The following is a 19,356-nucleotide window of genomic DNA, read 5'->3' as shown; positions in this document are numbered from 1 at the left end:
ATTGGGTTTGGTTGTTAATAACAAATTTCATAAGAGAGTATATATACTGAGAAGCTACTGTGAATATCCCTAGATCCTTAAATAAATGTCTGCAGGATGATCTTGGGTGGACTCCAGCTATTATTCTGATTACACGCTTTTGTGCAATAAATACTTTATTCCTCAGTGATGAATTACCCCAAAATTTGATGCCATATGAAAGCAATGAGTGAAAATAGGCGTAGTAAGCTAATTTACTAAGATGTTTATCACCAAAATTTGCAATGACCCTTATTGCATAAGTAGCTGAACTCAAACGTTTCAGCAGATCATCAATGTGTTTCTTCCAATTTAATCTCTCATCAATGGACACACCTAAAAATTTGCAATATTCTACCTTAGCTATATGCTTCTGATTAAGGTCTATATTTATTAATGGCGTCATACCATTCACTGTACGGAACTGTATGTACTGTGTCTTATCAAAATTCAGTGAGAGTCCGTTTACAAGGAACCACTTAGTAATTTTCTGAAAGACAGTATTGACAATTTCATCAGTTAATTCTTGTTTGTCAGGTGTGATTACTATACTTGTATCATCAGCAAAGAGAACTAACTTTGCCTCTTCATGAATATAGAATGGCAAGTCATTAATATATAATAAGAACAACAAAGGACCCAAGACTGACCCTTGTGGAACCCCATTCTTGATAGTTCCCCAGTTTGAGGAATGTGCTGATCTTTGCATGTTACGAGAACTACTTATTTCAACTTTCTGCACTCTTCCAGTTAGGTACGAATTAAACCATTTGTGCACTGTCCCACTCATGCCACAATACTTGAGCTTGTCTAGCAGAATTTCATGATTTACACAATCAAAAGCCTTTGAGAGATCACAAAAAATCCCAATGGGTGGTGTTCGGTTATTCAGATCATTCAAAATTTGACTGGTGAAAGCATATATGGCATTTTCTGTTGAAAAACCTTTCTGGAAACCAAACTGACATTTTGTTAGTACTTCATTTTTACAGATATGTGAAGCTACTCTTGAATACATTATTTTCTCAAAAATTTTGGATAAAGCTGTTAGAAGGGAGATTGGATGGTAATTGTTGACATCAGATCTATCCCCCTTTTTATGCAAAGATATAACAATAGCATATTTCAGTCTATCAGGGAAAATGCCCTGTTCCAGAGAGCTATTACACAGGTGGCTGAGAATCTTACTTATCTGTTGAGAACAAGCTTTTAGTATTTTGCTGGAAATGCCATCAATTCCATGTGAGTTTTTGCTTTTAAGCAAGTTTATTATTTTCCTAATTTCAGAGGGAGAAGTGGGTGAGATTTCAATTGTATCAAATTTCATAGGTATGGCCTCTTCCATTAACAGCCTAGCATCTTCTAATGAACACCTGGATCCTACTATATCCACAACATTTAGAAAATGATTATTAAAAATATTTTCAACTTCTGACTTTTTGTTCGTAAAGTTTTCATTCAATTTGATGGTAATACTGTCTTCCTCTGCTCTTGGTTGACCTGTTTCTCTTTTAATAATATTCCAAATTGTTTTAATTTTATTATCAGAGTTGCTTATTTCAGACATGATACACATACTCCTGGATTTTTTAATAACTTTTCTTAATATAACACAGTAGTTTTTATAATTTTTGATAGTTTCTCGGTCACTACTCTTTCTTGCTGTCAGATACATTTCCCTTTTCTGGTTACAAGGTATTTTTATACCCTTAGTAAGCCATGGTTTGTTACAAGGTTTCTTACGAGTATATTTAACTATTTTCTTGGGGAAGCAGTTTTCAAATGCATTTACAAAAATGTCATGAAATAAATTATATTTTAAATTGGCATCAGGTTCACGGTACACCTCATCCCAGTCTAACTGCTGTAGGCTTTCCCTGAAATTTGCAATTGTTAAATCGTTGACTGGACGTACTACTTTGGAGGACTGTTTAGTATTGCTGAATGGAGCTATGTCATATATTGTAACTAGCTGTGCACCATGATCAGAAAGACCATTCTCAACAGGCTGAGCATTTATCTGGTTAAACTTATCTTGGTCTATAAAGAAGTTATCTATCAGTGAGCTGCTATCCTTTACCACCCGAGTAGGAAAATCAATAACGGGTGTCAAATTGAAAGAACCGAGTAATACTTCAAGGTCATTTTTCCTATTACCCTCTTTCAGAGAATCTACATTGAAGTCCCCACAAATAATAATTTGCTTCCCCCCTGTCTGACAGATAGCACAACAAGGAGTCCAAATTTTTCAGAAATAGATGAAAATTTCCTGATGGGGACCTATATACAGTTACAATTATAAATGTGCCTTTATTTAATTTAAGCTCACAGGCACATGCTTCTATATGTTTCTCTACACAAAACTTTTTTGTTTCTATACTTTTTGCACAATGATAACTTTTGACATATATGGCAACTCCTCCTTTCTCCATATTTTCTCTCATTACATGTGCAGAGAGCTTATATCCACTTACATTTACCTTATCCATATCAGTAACAATGTGATGCTCAGACAGGCATAGTATATCTATCTCATTCTCAGCTTCTAAATCTTCTAAACAAACCAGAAGCTCATCTACTTTATTCTTTAAACTCCCAATATTTTGATGAAATATACTTACATTATTTTTAATTATACTTTTATGAGAACCTTTCCTTATTCTAACATTTGCAGTACTCTCCTGTCTGAGTTTCTCATTGTGCTTAGGCCTAGTTCCTATACCAGTGGTCACACGGTGTTCAGAGAGGCAGATTATGTCAACTGGGTTGGGTGACTTTAATTCATCAATGCAATTACCTAGGACTGAGATACAACTTGGTGGAGATAAAATTTCTGGTGATTGGTGAAAATTTATAATTGATAGCTGTGATTGGTGATCCAATGTGCTAGAATTGTGCTGTTTAATTTCTTTCCTAAACTGAATATTTGTTTCAATCCTGACCTCTCGTAGAACTTGACATCTTTCTGTCTTATGTGACCACTGGTATAGAACTTTTAAGTGTTACAGGGTTTAGTTTAGCATCTCACTTTTGTAAATCAGAAATGGAGAAAGGAGGAGTTGCCACATTCATCAGGAACTGTCATAAATTTAAGAACATAGACATTCATAAATTTTGCCTAGAACAGCATATGGAAGCATGTGCAACAGAATTAGAATTTCACAAAAAATCCTTCATAATATTAAGTGTATATCGAGCACCTGCAGGTAACTTTAATCTGTTTGTAAACCACCTTGAAGCTGTACTGGCCCATTTAACAACCAAAAACAAAGAAATAGTGGTTGCTGGTGATTTCAATGTAGATTTCCTTAAAGACTCTCCCAATAAGAACTTGAGTTAGTAACACTATCATTCAACTTAATTCCCACTGTAAAGTTCCCCACTAGGATAGCCACTTGCTCACAAACAGCCATTGATAATATCTTTATAGAAAAGTCCAATGAACAAAATTATATTACAAAACCAATAGTCAATGGCCTCTCAGACCATGACATGCAGTTCCTTCTGTTAAATGTTAATACTGAACAGGATATAAAATCTGTTAAATCTGAGCTCAAGAGGATAATCAGTAAGCCAAAAATTGATTATTTTAGGACACTCCTCAGAAACATTTTTGTTAATAAAGTGCTTACCTTATTCGAACACTGCTTTCCCCCAAAACTTACCAAGGTTAGAGCAAAGTCTACAAAGAAGCCATGGATTACTCGAGGAATAGGGGTATCTTATAAAACAAAAAGAAAACTGTATCTGTCAATCCGAAACATTTCCAATGTTGATGCTATAGCACATTATAAGAAATACTGCAAAATATTAAAGACTGTAATACGGATGGCAAAGCAAATATATTACAAGGAAAAGATAGTCATATCAGATAACAAAATAAAGACAATATGGGATATAGTGAAGGAGGAGACCGGTAGAACCAGACATGAAGAGGAACAAATAGCATTAAGAGTAAATGAGACATTGGTGACATGTGTATAGTGTTGCAGAACTTTTTAACAAACATTTTATAACTGTTACTGAAAAGATGGGGTTGTCAGGTTCAGTAGATGCTGCTATGGATTACCTTAGACCAGACATTTCAAGTAACTTCCATAATATGAATTTGACCCTCACTACCCCAACAGAAATAATATCCATCATAAAATCTTTAAAATCAAAAACATCTAGTGGGTATGATGAAATATCAACAAAGTTAATTAAAGAATGTGATTCTGAGCTAAGTAACATATTAAGCTATCTGTGTAACCAGTCGTTTATCAGTGGAATATTTCCTGAGTGGCTGAAATATGCTGAAGTTAAGCCGCTGTTTAAGAAGGGAGATAAAGAAATAGCATCAAATTTCCATCCAATTTCACTGTTGCCAGCATTCTCAAAAATTTTCAAAAAAGTAATGTACAGTCGTCTTTATAACCATCTTATCTCAAATAACATACTGTCAAAGTCACAGTTTGGATTTCTAAAAGGTTCTGTTATTGAGAAGGCTATCTACACTTACAGTGAAAATGTGCTTAATTCATTAGACAAAAAATTGCAGGCAACTGGTATTTTTTGTGATCTGTCAAAGGCATTTGACTGTGTAAATCACAATATCCTTTTAAGTAAACTAGAATATTATATTGTAACGGGAAATGCTGCAAAATGGTTCAAATCTTATATCTCTGGCAGGAAACAAAGGGTGTTATTAGGAAAGAGACATGTATCAAGCTATCAGGCATCATCCGACTGGGAACTAATTACATGTGGGGTCCCACAAGGTTCCATTTTTGGGCCCTTACGTTTTCTTGTGTATATCAATGACCTTTCATCAGTAACATTACCAGATGCCAAGTTTGTTTTGTTTGCCGATGATACAAACACTGCAATAAATAGCAAATCAAGTGTAGTCTTAGAAAGATCAGCCAATAAAATATTTGTGGACATTAATCACTGGTTCCTAGCCAATTCCTTGTCACTAAAATTTGAAAAAACACACTACATGCAGTTCAGAACTTGTAAGGGGTGTCCCAAGAGTATATGTCTAACATATGATGACAAGAAGATAGAAGAAGTGGACAGTGTTAAATTCTTGGGATTACAGCTTGATAATAAATTCAACTGGGAGGAGCACACCACAGAACTGCTGAAGTGTCTTAACAAATCTCTGTTTGCAGTGCGAATTTTGTCATAGGGGATATAAAAATGAAAAAGCTGGCATACTATGCTTACTTTCATTCCATAATGTCATATGGGATTATTTTTTGGGGTAATTCATCAAGCCAAGCTAAAGTTTTCCGGGCACAAAAACGTGCAGTAAGAGTTATATGTGGTGTGAACTCAAGAACATCCTGCAGAAGCCTGTTTAGGGAACTAGGGATACTAACTACTGCTTCCCAATATATTTATTCCTTAATGAAATTTGTCATTAAAAATATATCACTTTTTCAAACCAACAGCTCAATACATGGAATCAATACTAGAAATAAGAATAATCTTCAAAAGGATTTAAAGTCACTTAGTCTTGTACAAAAAGGTGTGCATTATTCAGGAACACACATTTTCAATAACTTGCCAGCAGCCATAAAAAGCTTAACAACCAATGAAATTCAGTTTAAGAGAAGCCTAAAGGATTTATTGGTGGCCAACTCCTTCTACTCCATTGATGAATTTCTTAGTAAAACCAACTGATTTGTATATAAGTACAACATAACTTCTGCACCATTTCAGTGCAGTAATGTGTTCATTGTAAATAAGTATTACAGTAGTTGTATTACGTTTATTACCTTATAAATAAATAAAGAACTTTTTTATTTTAAATTCAGTGCATTAGTATTTGTAAAATGACTCTTAGTGTTCATTAAAAAATGACGATCATTCCACTTGGAACCTGTGGAATGGTACATTAGCTTACTTGTTTTAGTTGTAAGTATTTGTCGTGTATTGTTGTTTTTCTGACTTGTTCCACATCCTGGAGGACCTCCTCACTACGGATCAATTGGAATGAAATCTAATGTAAAACAGATGTAAGTCTTAAGTCTGTAAATAGTGGAAGTTTAATTTTTAAATCTTGTACATAATTTGACTGTTCTTAACTGAGGATCACTGAAATGAATAATTTTCTTTAATTTTTGACAATACTAGCTACTATGTGAATGATGGATTTAATGAAAGCAGATGTAAGTATTAAACCTGTTTAATTTCAAATCATGTACTACATAATTTTACTGTTTATTGACTGAGGATCATTAAAATTAATGAAACTCAAGTTTTTCTAATTACACTTTTGTAATCTGTTTATCTGACATGTTCCACACCCAAGAGGATCCCCTCTTTTGTGGGTCTATGGAATGAATAATTAACCTAATCTAATCTAATCTCAGTAGGACATCCAACAACTCCGTCAATCAATGCCAAGTCGAATAACTGCTTGCATAAGGTTCAGAGATGGACCAACGTGTTATTGACTTTCTCTTGAATAAGTTATCAATTTTTTCTGAAACTGTAATAATTTGTTTGTCTGTACATATACATCACATCTACCGATTTCCATTCTATTCCAATACTCCTTTCTTTTTGTCGTCTTAGAGTGTATAATCACAGTTTATTGATTCTTCCTCTTAGCTACATCAATGTAAAGGCAGCAACTAAAGATTGTTAAGGAATAAACCAGAGCAGTACACCTCATCAACCAATGAGTAGTACCGATAAATTACTGAAAACTGTTCTAAAGTCAACTGTGTGTGTTCAAACTTGAGATTTCACACTAGCAAACCAGTGTTAATCACAAGTCCAAAGTGACTGAAATTTTACAAAAATGTTAAGACTTCAAACTATTTCATCTTGCTAACTTGCTGAAATCTTAAGTCCACACCACTAAACAGCCATGGATTTTCTAAGTGTTAGCCACAAATGTACAAATGATTAATGGAAAATCTCATATAAAGATGTGAAACAAATACTAACAAAGAGATAGAGGGGCTGGGCAGTACTTACCTCAGCTCAGTACAGCCGATACATATACAAAAAACAGAACCGAAAATTTACGTTCCTAGCTTTCGGAACTTTGTTCCTTCATCAGGGAGGAGAGAGGGGAAAGAAAGGGAAGAAGGGAAAGTGGATTAAGTTACTCACAACCCAGGTTATGAAGCAACAGGGAAAGGAAAACAGGGAGAGTAGCAAGGATGGAGGCATGGTTGTCAGAGGGAAGCCAAAGATATTCTACTGTAAGTACTGTGCCAGCTTCAAACCAAAGAGGATGCATACAGAAGTAAAGAGGTATATAGTATAAAGATAAACACAACTATGTAGGATGAAAAGATGCATGAATGGCTAAAGCGGAAAGGGAAAGAGGAGAAGACTGAAGAGTAAATGGGAGTGAGGTTGTTTAACATAGGTTCAGTCCAGGGGGATGGCGGGATGAAAGGATGTGTTGGAGTGCAAGTTCCCATCTCCGCAGTTCAGAGGGACTGGAGTTGGTTGGGAGAAGCCAAATGGCACATACGGTGTAGCAGGTTCCTAGGTCTCTAGAATTATGCTGGAGGGCATGCTCTGCTACTGGGTATTGGACATCTCCTAGGCAGACAGTTCGTCTGTGTCCGTTCATGCGCTCAGCCAGTTTAGTTGTTGAAACTTCCTGGCAGATTAAAACTGTGTGCCGGACCGAGACTCGAACTCGGGACCTTTGCCTTTCGCGGGCAAGTGCTCTACCAGCTGACATACCCAAGCACGACTCACGCCCCATACTCACAGCTTTAATTCCGCCAGTACTGACCAGACCTACAAACAAATCAGGGGAACGGCCATGGGAACCAGGATGGCTCCATCCTGTGCCAACCTCTTCATGGGCCGCATGGAGGAGGCTTTCCTGAAGACCCAACAGCTGCTTCCCCTGGCCTGGTATAGGTTTATAGATGACATATTTGTGGTCAGGACTCATGATGAAGAAACACTCCTTAATTTCCTCCATAACCTCAACTCCTTTTCGAAACTGAATTTCACCTGGTCCTTCTCCAAAACCCAAGCCACCTTCCTGGATGTTGACCTTCATCTTGTTGAAGCTCACATCCACACCTATATCCATATCAAACCCACAAACAAACAACAGTACCTTCACTTTGATATCTGCCATCCATTCCACATCAAATGCTCCCTTCCCTACAGCCTCGGTATTCGTGGCAAACATATCTGCTCCAGTGACGAATCCCTCAACAATTACACCAATAACCTGACCAGTGCTTTCCTCTCCCGCAACTATCCTGCAGACCTTGTCCACAAACAGATCTCCCGAGTAATACATTCCTCCCCGTCCAACAACAATGTTCCTACCCCTAGACCACACAGAAGCATCCCCATTGTTACCCAATATTATCCTGGCCTCGAATACATCAAAAAATTTATCCGCCAGGGATATGACTTTCTCAAGTCAACCCCTGAAATGAGATCATCCCTTGACAAAATTCTCCCCACACCACCCAGAGTTGCCTTTCGTCACCCCCCTAACCTCCGTAACATCCTTGTCAAACCCTACAATATTCCCAGACTACCTTCTCTATCCAGCGGTTCCTACCCCTGTAACCGACCTCGCTGCAAAACCTGCCCCATGCATCCCCCAACAACCACATACTCCAGCCCCGCTACTGGTAAAACATACACAATTCAAGGCAGGGCCACATGTGAAACTACACATGTCATTTATCAGCTGACATGCCTGCACTGCACAGCCTTTTACATCGGCATGACAACAACTAAACTGGCTGAGTGCATGAACAGACACAAACGAACTGTCCGCCTAGGAGATGTCCAATACCCAGTAGCAGAGCATGCCCTCCAGCATAATTCTAGAGACCTAGGAACCTGCTACACCGTATGTGCCATTTGGCTTCTCCCACCCAACTCCAGTCCCTCTGAACTGTGGAGATGGGAACTTGCACTCCAACACATCCTTTCATCCTGCCATCCCCCTGGACTGAACCTACGTTAAACCACCTCACTCCCATTTACTCTTCAGTCTTCTCCTCTTTCCCTTTCCGCTTTAGCCATTCACGCATCTTTTCATCCTACATAGTTGTGTTTATCTTTATACTATATATCTCTTTACTTCTGTATGCATCCTCTTTGGTTTGAAGCTGGCACAGTACTTACAGTAGAATATCTTTGGCTTCCCTCTGACAACCATGCCTCCATCCTTGCTACTCTCCCTGTTTTCCTTTCCCTGTTGCTTCATAACCTGGGTTGTGAGTAACTTAATCCACTTTCCCTTCTTCCCTTTCTTTCCCCTCTCTCCTCCCTGATGAAGGAACAAAGTTCCGAAAGCTAGGAACGTAAATTTTCGGTTCTGTTTTTTGTATATGTATCGGCTGTACTGTGCTGAGGTAAGTACTGGCCAGCCCCTCTATCTCTTTGTTACCATAAATGTACAAGTATATCACAAGATCCTGACCCATACAAATAAAATTTCTGAACATTACACTACACTACACTACACGACTCTCTCTCTCTCTCTCTCTCTCTCTCTCTCTCTCTCTCACTCACTGTTCACAGATACATATATCCATTACTACTCCAGTTCTCGCACAGAAATGACTATTGATTGTTTCGTCTGTCTGTGTTTTATCCTATGAAGCACCACAGGACATTCCCCATATGACTTCTAGCATGGCATAAAGGATGTGGAAATAGAGGTCGTCATAACTCTGGATGATGGGTTGTATATATGATTGTTGTCAATGAACTGTGATTACCAAACTACAAAATTATTCAGGCTTTCATGGCCGCTTGTTGACAAACTGCCTCTTGGCTTCTGTCTCGGGTTCTTCGGCCGGCATTCATCTAATGATTTTACTGACGTTTTGCCAGCACGAGTGGCTGCCATTGTCAAGCTTCACCCTCCACTGCTGGTGGTGAACAGCAGCCGACCTCGCGGCCGCAGGCTATATGTACCTGGCGCGCCAACATCCGAGGGCTTCTCCACGGTCATTACTGGTGCAGTTCCCCTCTTGCTACCTGCGACAGTCATCCGCTGCAGTACGGGAAGCCAGGATCCATTTACCTTAAGGCTTTCCTCTTTCTTCTTGAAACTGTTCACGTGTTTTTGTATTTCTACAGCTTCTCTGAAGAAGTGCGTGTGATAGTGCTTCTCTACAGCCAGAACTTCTGTGTCAGCGAATTTTACAACGTGATTGGTCTCACTCAGTGCTTGCTCTGCGGCGGCCGATTTCTCCATCTGCCCAACCTGCAATGTCGCTTATGTTCTTTGATCCTGGTGTTGACTGATCGTCCAGTCATTCCGACATAAACTTTTCCACATGTGCATGGTATACGGTATATTCCCAACATTGCAAGTGGATCCCTTTTCTCCTTTGCCAATCTGAGACACTCTTTGATCTTCCTTGTCAGTTTGAAAATCGTCTTTACGCTGTGTTTGCGCAATATACGGCCGATTCTGTCCATCACTCTTGGAATGTATGGCAGAAAGGCCATACTCGACATTTCTTTTTCTGATTCCTTACTTCGCCAAGTGTTTGGCTCTGTTACACTTCTAATATAACTTGTGGAGTACCCGTTGCTCCTCAGAACACTTTCTGGGTGCTGCATTTCCCACCTGAGGTGCTGCGCCTCACATATTCGTCCTGCTCGCATTACGAGTGTATTAATCATGCCTCTTTTCTGGCTCGGGTGGTGGTTTGATAGTTTGTGCAGGTATCGGTCCATGTGTGTCAGTTTTCGATACACGCTGTGTCCCAGGTTTTCACAATCACTTGTGACCAACACATCTAGAAATGGCAGCTTTTTGTCCTTTTCTATTTCCATGGTAAATTTTATGTTGGCATGGAGGCTGCTCAAGTGTCTTAGGAAGCCACCAAGCTGTTTTTTACCGTGGCTCCACACAACAAAAGCATCGTCAACGTACCTGTACCACACCTTAGGTTTGCAAGTCGCCAAGTCCAGTGCCTGTGCTTCGAATTGTTCCATGAAGAAGTTGGCCACCACTGGACTAATAGCGACGCCTTCCAGCTGTTTGTAGAAATCACCATTCCATGTGAAATAGCCTGTGGTGAGACATGCATGTAAGAGCTTTGTGATGTCTTGCAGAAAAATGGAACCGATGTGCTCCAGAGCATCACTGAGTGGCACTTCCATAAACAAAGAAACAACAACAAAGCTGAGCAGGATGTTGTTTGGTGCAAGTGGCAGTTTCTTCAGCTTCTCAATGAAATGCCCTGAGTCCTTTATGTATGTGTCAGTCTTCCCCACATGTGGCTGGAGCAGAGAGGGCAAGTGTTTTGCCAGTTTATATGTTGGTGAGCCAGCAGCACTAACAATCAGTCTTAGTGGAACGTTGTTCTTATGGATCTTGTGTAATCCATACAGCCGAGGTAGTAGGGCTTCTGTGTTGCGCAGGTTTCTCTGCATGTCCACCGGCAGAGAAGACTTTTTGATTAATCTATTCGTATTCCGTGTGATACGCTGCGTCGGATCTGCGCTTAGTTTCTTGTTCGTCGTCGGATCTAATAGGTCTCGGATCTTTTGTTCATAATCTTCGGTCTTCATTACGATGGTCGCATTCCCTTTATCGGCAGGCAGTACCAATATTCTCTTGTCAGTATTGAGATTCTTAATGGCTTGTAGCTCTTCTTTCTTCAGGTTGCAAGCTGGTGGTTTTGCTCGGCGCAGTATCCTGGCTGTTTCAGTGCATATTTCCTCTGCCCTTTCACAAGGAAGGGTCCAATTGGGCACTTCGGTGTTGGCAATGATGTCGTCCATAGGTACAGTTCTCAGGAGGATAGCGAAATTCCCTCCTTTTTGAAGAACAGACACTTCCTCTTTGGTCATTTGTCATTCAGTGAGGTTGACCACTATGTGTGACATATCGGGAATCGCCTTGTCAGTCTGCTTCTGGTATCTTTAAAACTTTGTCTTTTGTCACTCAGTGCAGCACTCGTGTTCGTTCTGCATGCTCCTGTGGGTGATGCTATCGATCTTGTCCCAGTCATCTTGATGCATTCTGCTACTTAGTTGATAGAAAATGTCCAAACATACTGATCCGTTCTTGCCAAGTCTCTCTGTGTTGTATGAATTGGCTCACGAAGAAAAGTTCGTTCCATTCTCTCGTAGATGCGATGTGCTTGGGCGGTGCTAAATACGGGCTTACATTTCAAGAACTTCGGTGTAGTACCTTCATCTCGGCACCATGACAGAAAGGCGAGAGAGGGCATCTTACCACGCTTTCTTCTACTGTCATTGGTCAAGGCGTCGCTACAATATGCAAATACGTAGAGGCATAATACAAAATTGTTAAGGGTTTCGTGGCCACTTGTTGACAAACTGCCTATTGGCTTCTGTCTCGAGTGTTTCAGCCGGCATTCATCTAATGATTTTACTGATGTTTCACCAGCACAAGTGGCTGGCATTGTCAAAGCTTCACCCTCCATTGCCGGTGGTGAACTGGAGCCGAGCTAGCGGCCACAGACTATATGTACCTGACACGCCAATGTCCAAGGGCTTCTCCTCTGTCATTTCCGGTGTGGTTCCCCTCTTGCTACCTGCGACAGTCGTTCGCTGCGGTACTGGAAGCCAGGAACTGTTTACTTTAAGGCTTTCCTCTTTCTTGTCGAAACTGTTCACGTGTTTTTGTAATTCTACAGCTTCTCTGAAGAAGCGCGTGTGATAGTGCTCCTCTACAGCCAGAACTTCCGTGTTGGCGAATTTATATTACGTGGTCGGTCTCACTCAGTGCTTCCTCTGCCACGGCCGATTTCTCCACCTGCCCCCATATGCAATGTTCTTTGATCCTGGTGATGATTGATCGTCCAGTCATTCTGACATAAACTTTTCCGCGTGTGCATGGTATACGGTATATTCCCGACATTGCAAGTGGGTTCCTTTTCTCCTTTGCCGATCTAAGACACTCTTTGATCTTCCTTGTCGGTTTGAAAATTGTCTTTACGCTGCGTTTGCGCAATATGCGGCCGATTCTGTCCGTCACTCTTGGAATGTATGGCAGAAAGGCCATGCCCGACATTTCTTTTTGTGATTCCTTACTTCGCCGAGTGTTTGACTCTGTTACACTTCTAATGTAACTTGTGGAGCACCCATTGCTCCTCAGAACACTTTCCAGGTGTTGCATTATGCATCTGAGGTTCTGTGGCTCACATATTCGTCCTGCTCTCGTTACGAGCGTACTAATCATGCCCCTTTTCTGGCTCGGGTGGTGGTTTGATAGTTTGTGCAGGTATAGGTCCAAGTGCGTCGGTTTTCGATACACGCTGTGTCCCAGGTTTTCAACATCCCTTGTTACCAACTCATCTAGAAATGGCTACAAGCCATCAAGAATCTCAATGCCGACAAGAGTACAGGGTTATTACAAATGATTGAAGCGATTTCACAGCTCTACAATAACTTTATTATTTGAGATATTTTCACAATGCTTTGCACACACATACAAAAACTCAAAAAGTTTTTTTAGGCATTCACATATGTTCGATATGTGCCCCTTTACTGATTCGGCCGACATCAAGCCGATAATCAAGTTCCTCCCACACTCGGCGCGGCATGTCCCCATCAATGAGTTCGAAAGCATCGTTGATGCGAGCTCGCAGTTCTGGCACGTTTCTTGGTAGAGGAGGTTTAAACACTGAATCTTTCACATAACCCCACAGAAAGAAATCGCATGGGGTTAAGTCGGGGGAGCGTGGAGGCCATAACATGAATTGCTGATCATGAGCTCCACCACGACCGATCCATCGTTTTTCCAATCTCCTGTTTAAGAAATGCTGAACATCATGATGGAAGTGCAGTGGAGCACCATCCTGTTGAAAGACGAAGTCGGCGCTGTCGGTCTCCAGTTGTGGCATGAGCCAATTTTCCAACATGTCCAGATACACGTGTCCTGTAACGTTTTTTTCGCAGAAGAAAAAGGGGCCGTAAACTTTAAACCGTGAGATTGCACAAAACACATTAACTTTTGGTGAATTGCGAATTTGCTGCATGAATGCGTGAGGATTCTCTACCACCCAGATTCGCACATTGTGTCTGTTCACTTCACCATTAAGAAAAAATGTTGCTTCATCACTGAAAACAAGTTTCGCACTGAACGCATCCTCTTCCATGAGCTGTTGCAACCGCGCCGAAAATTCAAAGCGTTTGACTTTGTCATCGGGTGTCAGGGCTTGTAGTAATTGTAAACGCTAAGGCTTCTGCTTTAGCCTTTTCCGTAAGATTTTCCAAACCGTCGGCTGTGGTACGTTTAGCTCCCTGCTTGCTTTATTCGTCGACTTCCGCGGGCTACGCGTGAAACTTGCCCGCCCGCGTTCAACCGTTTCTTCGCTCACTGCAGGCCGACCCGTTGATTTCCCCTTACAGAGGCATCCAGAAGCTTTAAACTGCGCATACCATCGCCGAATGGAGTTAGCAGTTGGTGGATCTTTGTTGAACTTCGTCCTGAAGTGTCGTTGCACTGTTATGACTGACTGATGTGAGTGCACTTCAAGCACGACATACGCTTTCTCGGCTCCTGTCGCCATTTTGTCTCACTGCGCTCTCGAGCGCTCTGGCGGCAGAAACCTGAAGTGCGGCTTCAGCCGAACAAAACTTTATGAGTTTTTCTACGTATCTGTAGTGTGTCGTGATCATATGTCAATGAATGGAGCTCCAGTGAATTTATGAAATCGTTTCAATCATTTGTAATAGCCCTGTATATTGCTACTGCCTGCCAATAAGGGGAATGTGACCGTCGTAATGAAGACCGAAGATTATGAACAAAAGATCCGAGACCTATTAGACCCGACGACAAACAGGAAACTAAGCGCAGTTCCGACGCAGCGTATCACACGGAATACGAATAGATTAATCAAAAAGTCTTCTCTGCCGGTGGACATGCAGAGAAACCTGCGCAACACAGAAGCCCTACTACCTCGGCTGTATGGATTACACAAGATCCATAAGAACAACGTTCCACTAAGACCGATTGTTAGTGCTCCTGGCTCACCGACACATAAACTGGCAAAACACTTGCCCTCTCTGCTCCAGCCACATGTGGGGAAGACCGACACATACATAAAGGACTCAGGGCATTTCATTGAGAAGCTGAAGAAACTGCCACTTGCACCAAACAACATCCTGCTCAGCTTCGTTGTTGTTTCTTTGTTTATGGAAGTGCCACTCAGTGATGCTCTGGAGCACATCGGTTCCATTTTTCTGCAAGACATCACAAAGCTCTTACATGCATGTCTCACCACGGACTATTTCACATGGAATGGTGATTTCTACAAACAGCTGGAAGGCGTCGCTATTAGTCCAGTGGTGGCCAACTTCTTCATGGAACAATTCGAAGCACAGGCACTGGACTTGGCGACTTGCAAACCTACGGTGTGGTACAGGTACGTTGACGATGCTTTCGTTGTGTGGAGTCACAGTAAAAAACAGCTTGGTGGCTTCCTAAGACACTTGAGCAGCCTCCATGCCAACATAAAATTTACCATGGAAATAGAAAAGGACAAAAAGCTGCCATTTCTAGATGTGTTGGTCACAAGTGATTGTGAAAACCTGGGACACAGCGTGTATCGAAAACTGACACACATGGACCGATACCTGCACAAACTATCAAACCACCACCCGAGCCAGAAAAGAGGCATGATTAATACACTCGTAATGCGAGCAGGACGAATATGTGAGGCGCAGCACCTCAGGTGGGAAATGCAGCACCCAGAAAGTGTTCTGAGGAGCAACGGGTACTCCACAAGTTATATTAGAAGTGTAACAGAGCCAAACACTTGGCGAAGTAAGGAATCAGAAAAAGAAATGTCGAGTATGGCCTTTCTGCCATACATTCCAAGAGTGATGGACAGAATCGGCCGTATATTGCGCAAACACAGCGTAAAGACGATTTTCAAACTGACAAGGAAGATCAAAGAGTGTCTCAGATCGGCAAAGGAGAAAAGGGATCCACTTGCAATGTTGGGAATATACCGTATACCATGCACATGCGGAAAAGTTTATGTCGGAATGACTGGACGATCAATCAACACCAGGATCAAAGAACATAAGCGACATTGCAGGTTGGGCAGATGGAGAAATCGGCCGCCGCAGAGCAAGCACTGAGTGAGACCAACCACGTAATAAAATTCGCCGACACAGAAGTTCTGGCTGTAGAGAAGCACTATCACACGCGCTTCTTCAGAGAAGCTGTAGAAATACAAAAACATGTGAACAGTTTCAACAAGAAAGAGGAAAGCCTTATGGTAAACAGATCCTGGCTTCCCGTACTGCCGCGAACAACCGTTGCAGGTAGCAAGAGGGGAACCGCACAGGAAATGACCGTGGAGAAGCCCTCGGATGTTGGCGCGCCAGGTACATATAGGCTGCGGCCGTTAGCTCGGCTCCAGTTTACCACCAGCAATGGAGGGTGAAGCTTTGACAATGCCAGCCACTCATGCTGGCGAAATGTCAGTAAAATCATTAGATGAATGCCATTCGAAGAACCTGAGACAGGAGCCAACATGCGATTACCAAAACTGTCTGTTGAGTGTGGAGAAAAGTCGCTTATCTGTGTCATGGTATTGTGTACCTAATTGATGAATGAAGTGCTGGATTGAAGTGGAAGCATTCTCGTAGAGATTCTGACTTCATTTTAAAAGCAGTATCTTTATTGTAATTGTTAACCCCTCCCCCAGCCTTGAGGAGTGGATACAAATGTTTGAAATCAGTACAGACTCTACTTCTGGCTCTTTTAATCTCTTCGGCAAAAGTGATCCGTCTGTTCAGTTGAAGGCCAAGACGAATCACTGTGACGCTCCTGCTATCAACAGAAATATGACACTCTGGTAGGTTAATCTTCACGTGAAAGTGATTGCTACACTTTTCTTGGAATTTATCTTATCTTCCAGACGTTACACCAATTGATGATCACATACAGGTGTTCATGCAGTTTTCTGGCAATGAAATTTAGATAGGTGCTGCTCCTGTACACCACTATGTTATATGCATACAGCACAATTTCACAACCTGGCAATTTTGGAACATTGTTGGAGCAGAGTGTGTACAATATGGGGCCCAGAACTGAGCCCCGCACAAGCCTGAGCACAGCATTCCTGATAGTGCTAACATGTTTGGCAACCTGACGGTGTAGTGCCCCCCTGCCAGGAATGAGTCAGTCATGCTGATTATATGTCCTGGAATGTCTAACTAGGATAGTTTGTAAATTAAGCCATCATTCCAGGCTTTACCGAACACTTTCTCGATGGGGAGAAAAACTGCTCTTGTGCTGTCTCCTACTTTTCACCCTACATATGTGTTCCACCAGATGCTGGGGTTGATGGGTAGTGCTATGTTCTGCATGGAAGCAAAACTGCTCAGGGATGATGATTCTGTTGCCTTTAAGGAACTGGATAAGGGCTCTGAGGATGAGGCACTTCAGTACTTTACAGAGAAAGTACAGGAGTGAAATGGGTCTGTAGCTTTGTGGATGGATGGGAGTTTTTATTACATTAGAGTAAGGTCAAAACCTGAGCAGTTTATGCAGTGCATGGGGGCTGGTTATAGATTTTAAGGATGCAAATGCACATGGTGGTCAATGGGAATTGGTGATACGCACCTTTTCTGCTGATATGAGATTGTGAGATCGTGTGTGTCTACAGAAATATATGTAAGGCTGTGAACTGAACTGCAAAAGATTAGGTTTAAGTAATAATAGTTATAGGTACAAATAATTTAGGTTCTGTTTGAGTTGGTGTGGTAATTTATGTTCGAGATATTCCAGGAGTGCCAGATGGCTGCTCATGACATCAGAGCAGGCACGGCTCAGAATCTGCAGAGCAGTGTAGCTAGCCATGGAGTTCCATCCATGGCGAAGTTCTGTGATCGTGTGACTTGGTAACTGTGGATGCTTTAGAAAACACAGAACTGGATTTGGTCCGAAGCATCATAAGAGTCTGTTATGGACTTTAAGTAATTATTGTCAGTCAGAAGTTAAACCAATTTGTAACTGGAATAATAAACCCTTGTTTGTGAACCTACCGCCACCTGTCACTACGTAATAGTAATAATTTCACAGGAGAAGGTGGGATTCCTCCAAAACGAGTAAGAAGATCATATCAAGGAGAGAACACTTACACATGACGACCGTGGATTTGTGAACCTATGAACAAACACAAGTACGACGTTTCACAGAGGTAAAGATGACCAAATACCAGTCATGCAGTATCCGCTGACAAGTGTGTGGAACATTCAAAGAAAAAAAAAAACCCTGGTTATAAATGTCATACTAACCCACAAAATTCAATTACAATTAGAATGATAAAAATGGACATCGAAAAGTTGGTACAGTGTATGCAATTACAACACAAGAAACAGTACGAATCACATTAAAGTTGCAAGTGAATGCATTTTATTCTGTTATACAGTGGAATAACAATATTTACCAGTGAAAACTATAATTTTCTTCATTCACGAACAATGTAACCATAGTAACAAGAATCAACAACATGTTGCCACACATGTAAACAACCGGTAATGAGTTTATTCATTGACGATATCACAGACTGTGGCTCGTTTGCATCTATGGATCACTAAATATGAATCAAGCAATACTTCAGGATGAAACTTGCCCGCAAAAAGCAAAGATCCCGAGTTCGAGTCTCGGTCTGGCACACAGTTTTAATCTGCCAGGAAGTTTCATATCAGTGCACACTCCGCTGCAGAGTGAAGATCTCATTCTGGAATACTTCAGGACATTTCTAGCATGCCAATCTATAACTACAAAGAGTCGCTGAATGCTGGTACATCAGTTTCTGTATCACGACCACACGACAGCGGTAGCGGGCACACATTCCAGCCTCTCACATCAATACCTTGCAGCAGTGAAGTGCATAATTTAAGAGTGTACATCAACATTTACCTTTCGAGCTTAAATATAAGTGGGTCAAAAATGAGATATGTTTATTTGTTTGTATAATGATAGATATGTTGTACTGAATGAATTCAGTGCAGAATTAGCAATCAGTGACTGACAGTATTAGCAATCAGTGACTGACAGTCAACCTCCAATCTCTAAAGTTCTTTTAAAGTCAAGTTTTAATATGATAGTATAGTAGTAACTTGGTGTCGATCTACTGAATACTTGGGACATGAGTTTAATGGCATACTGCCATTTTTAGGACACGTGATAAATAGAGTAGGAATAAGACAAAACTCACATAAGCTAGGAGTGATTAGTAAATGTCTGCAATCATCACACAAAAAACAGCTGCGAGCATATTTAGGGATGGGAGGATTTCACATAAAGTTTTTGAACCAATCAAATCAGTCCCAAATGCACCACATATGACAAAGTTACTGAAATGATATTCAGCGTGGTGATGG

This window comes from Schistocerca nitens, chromosome 1, assembly GCF_023898315.1.
Source record: "Schistocerca nitens isolate TAMUIC-IGC-003100 chromosome 1, iqSchNite1.1, whole genome shotgun sequence".
NCBI lineage: Eukaryota > Metazoa > Arthropoda > Insecta > Orthoptera > Acrididae > Schistocerca > Schistocerca nitens.
The sequence above is the reverse complement of the archived record's forward strand: the minus strand, read 5'-3'. Positions refer to the sequence as shown.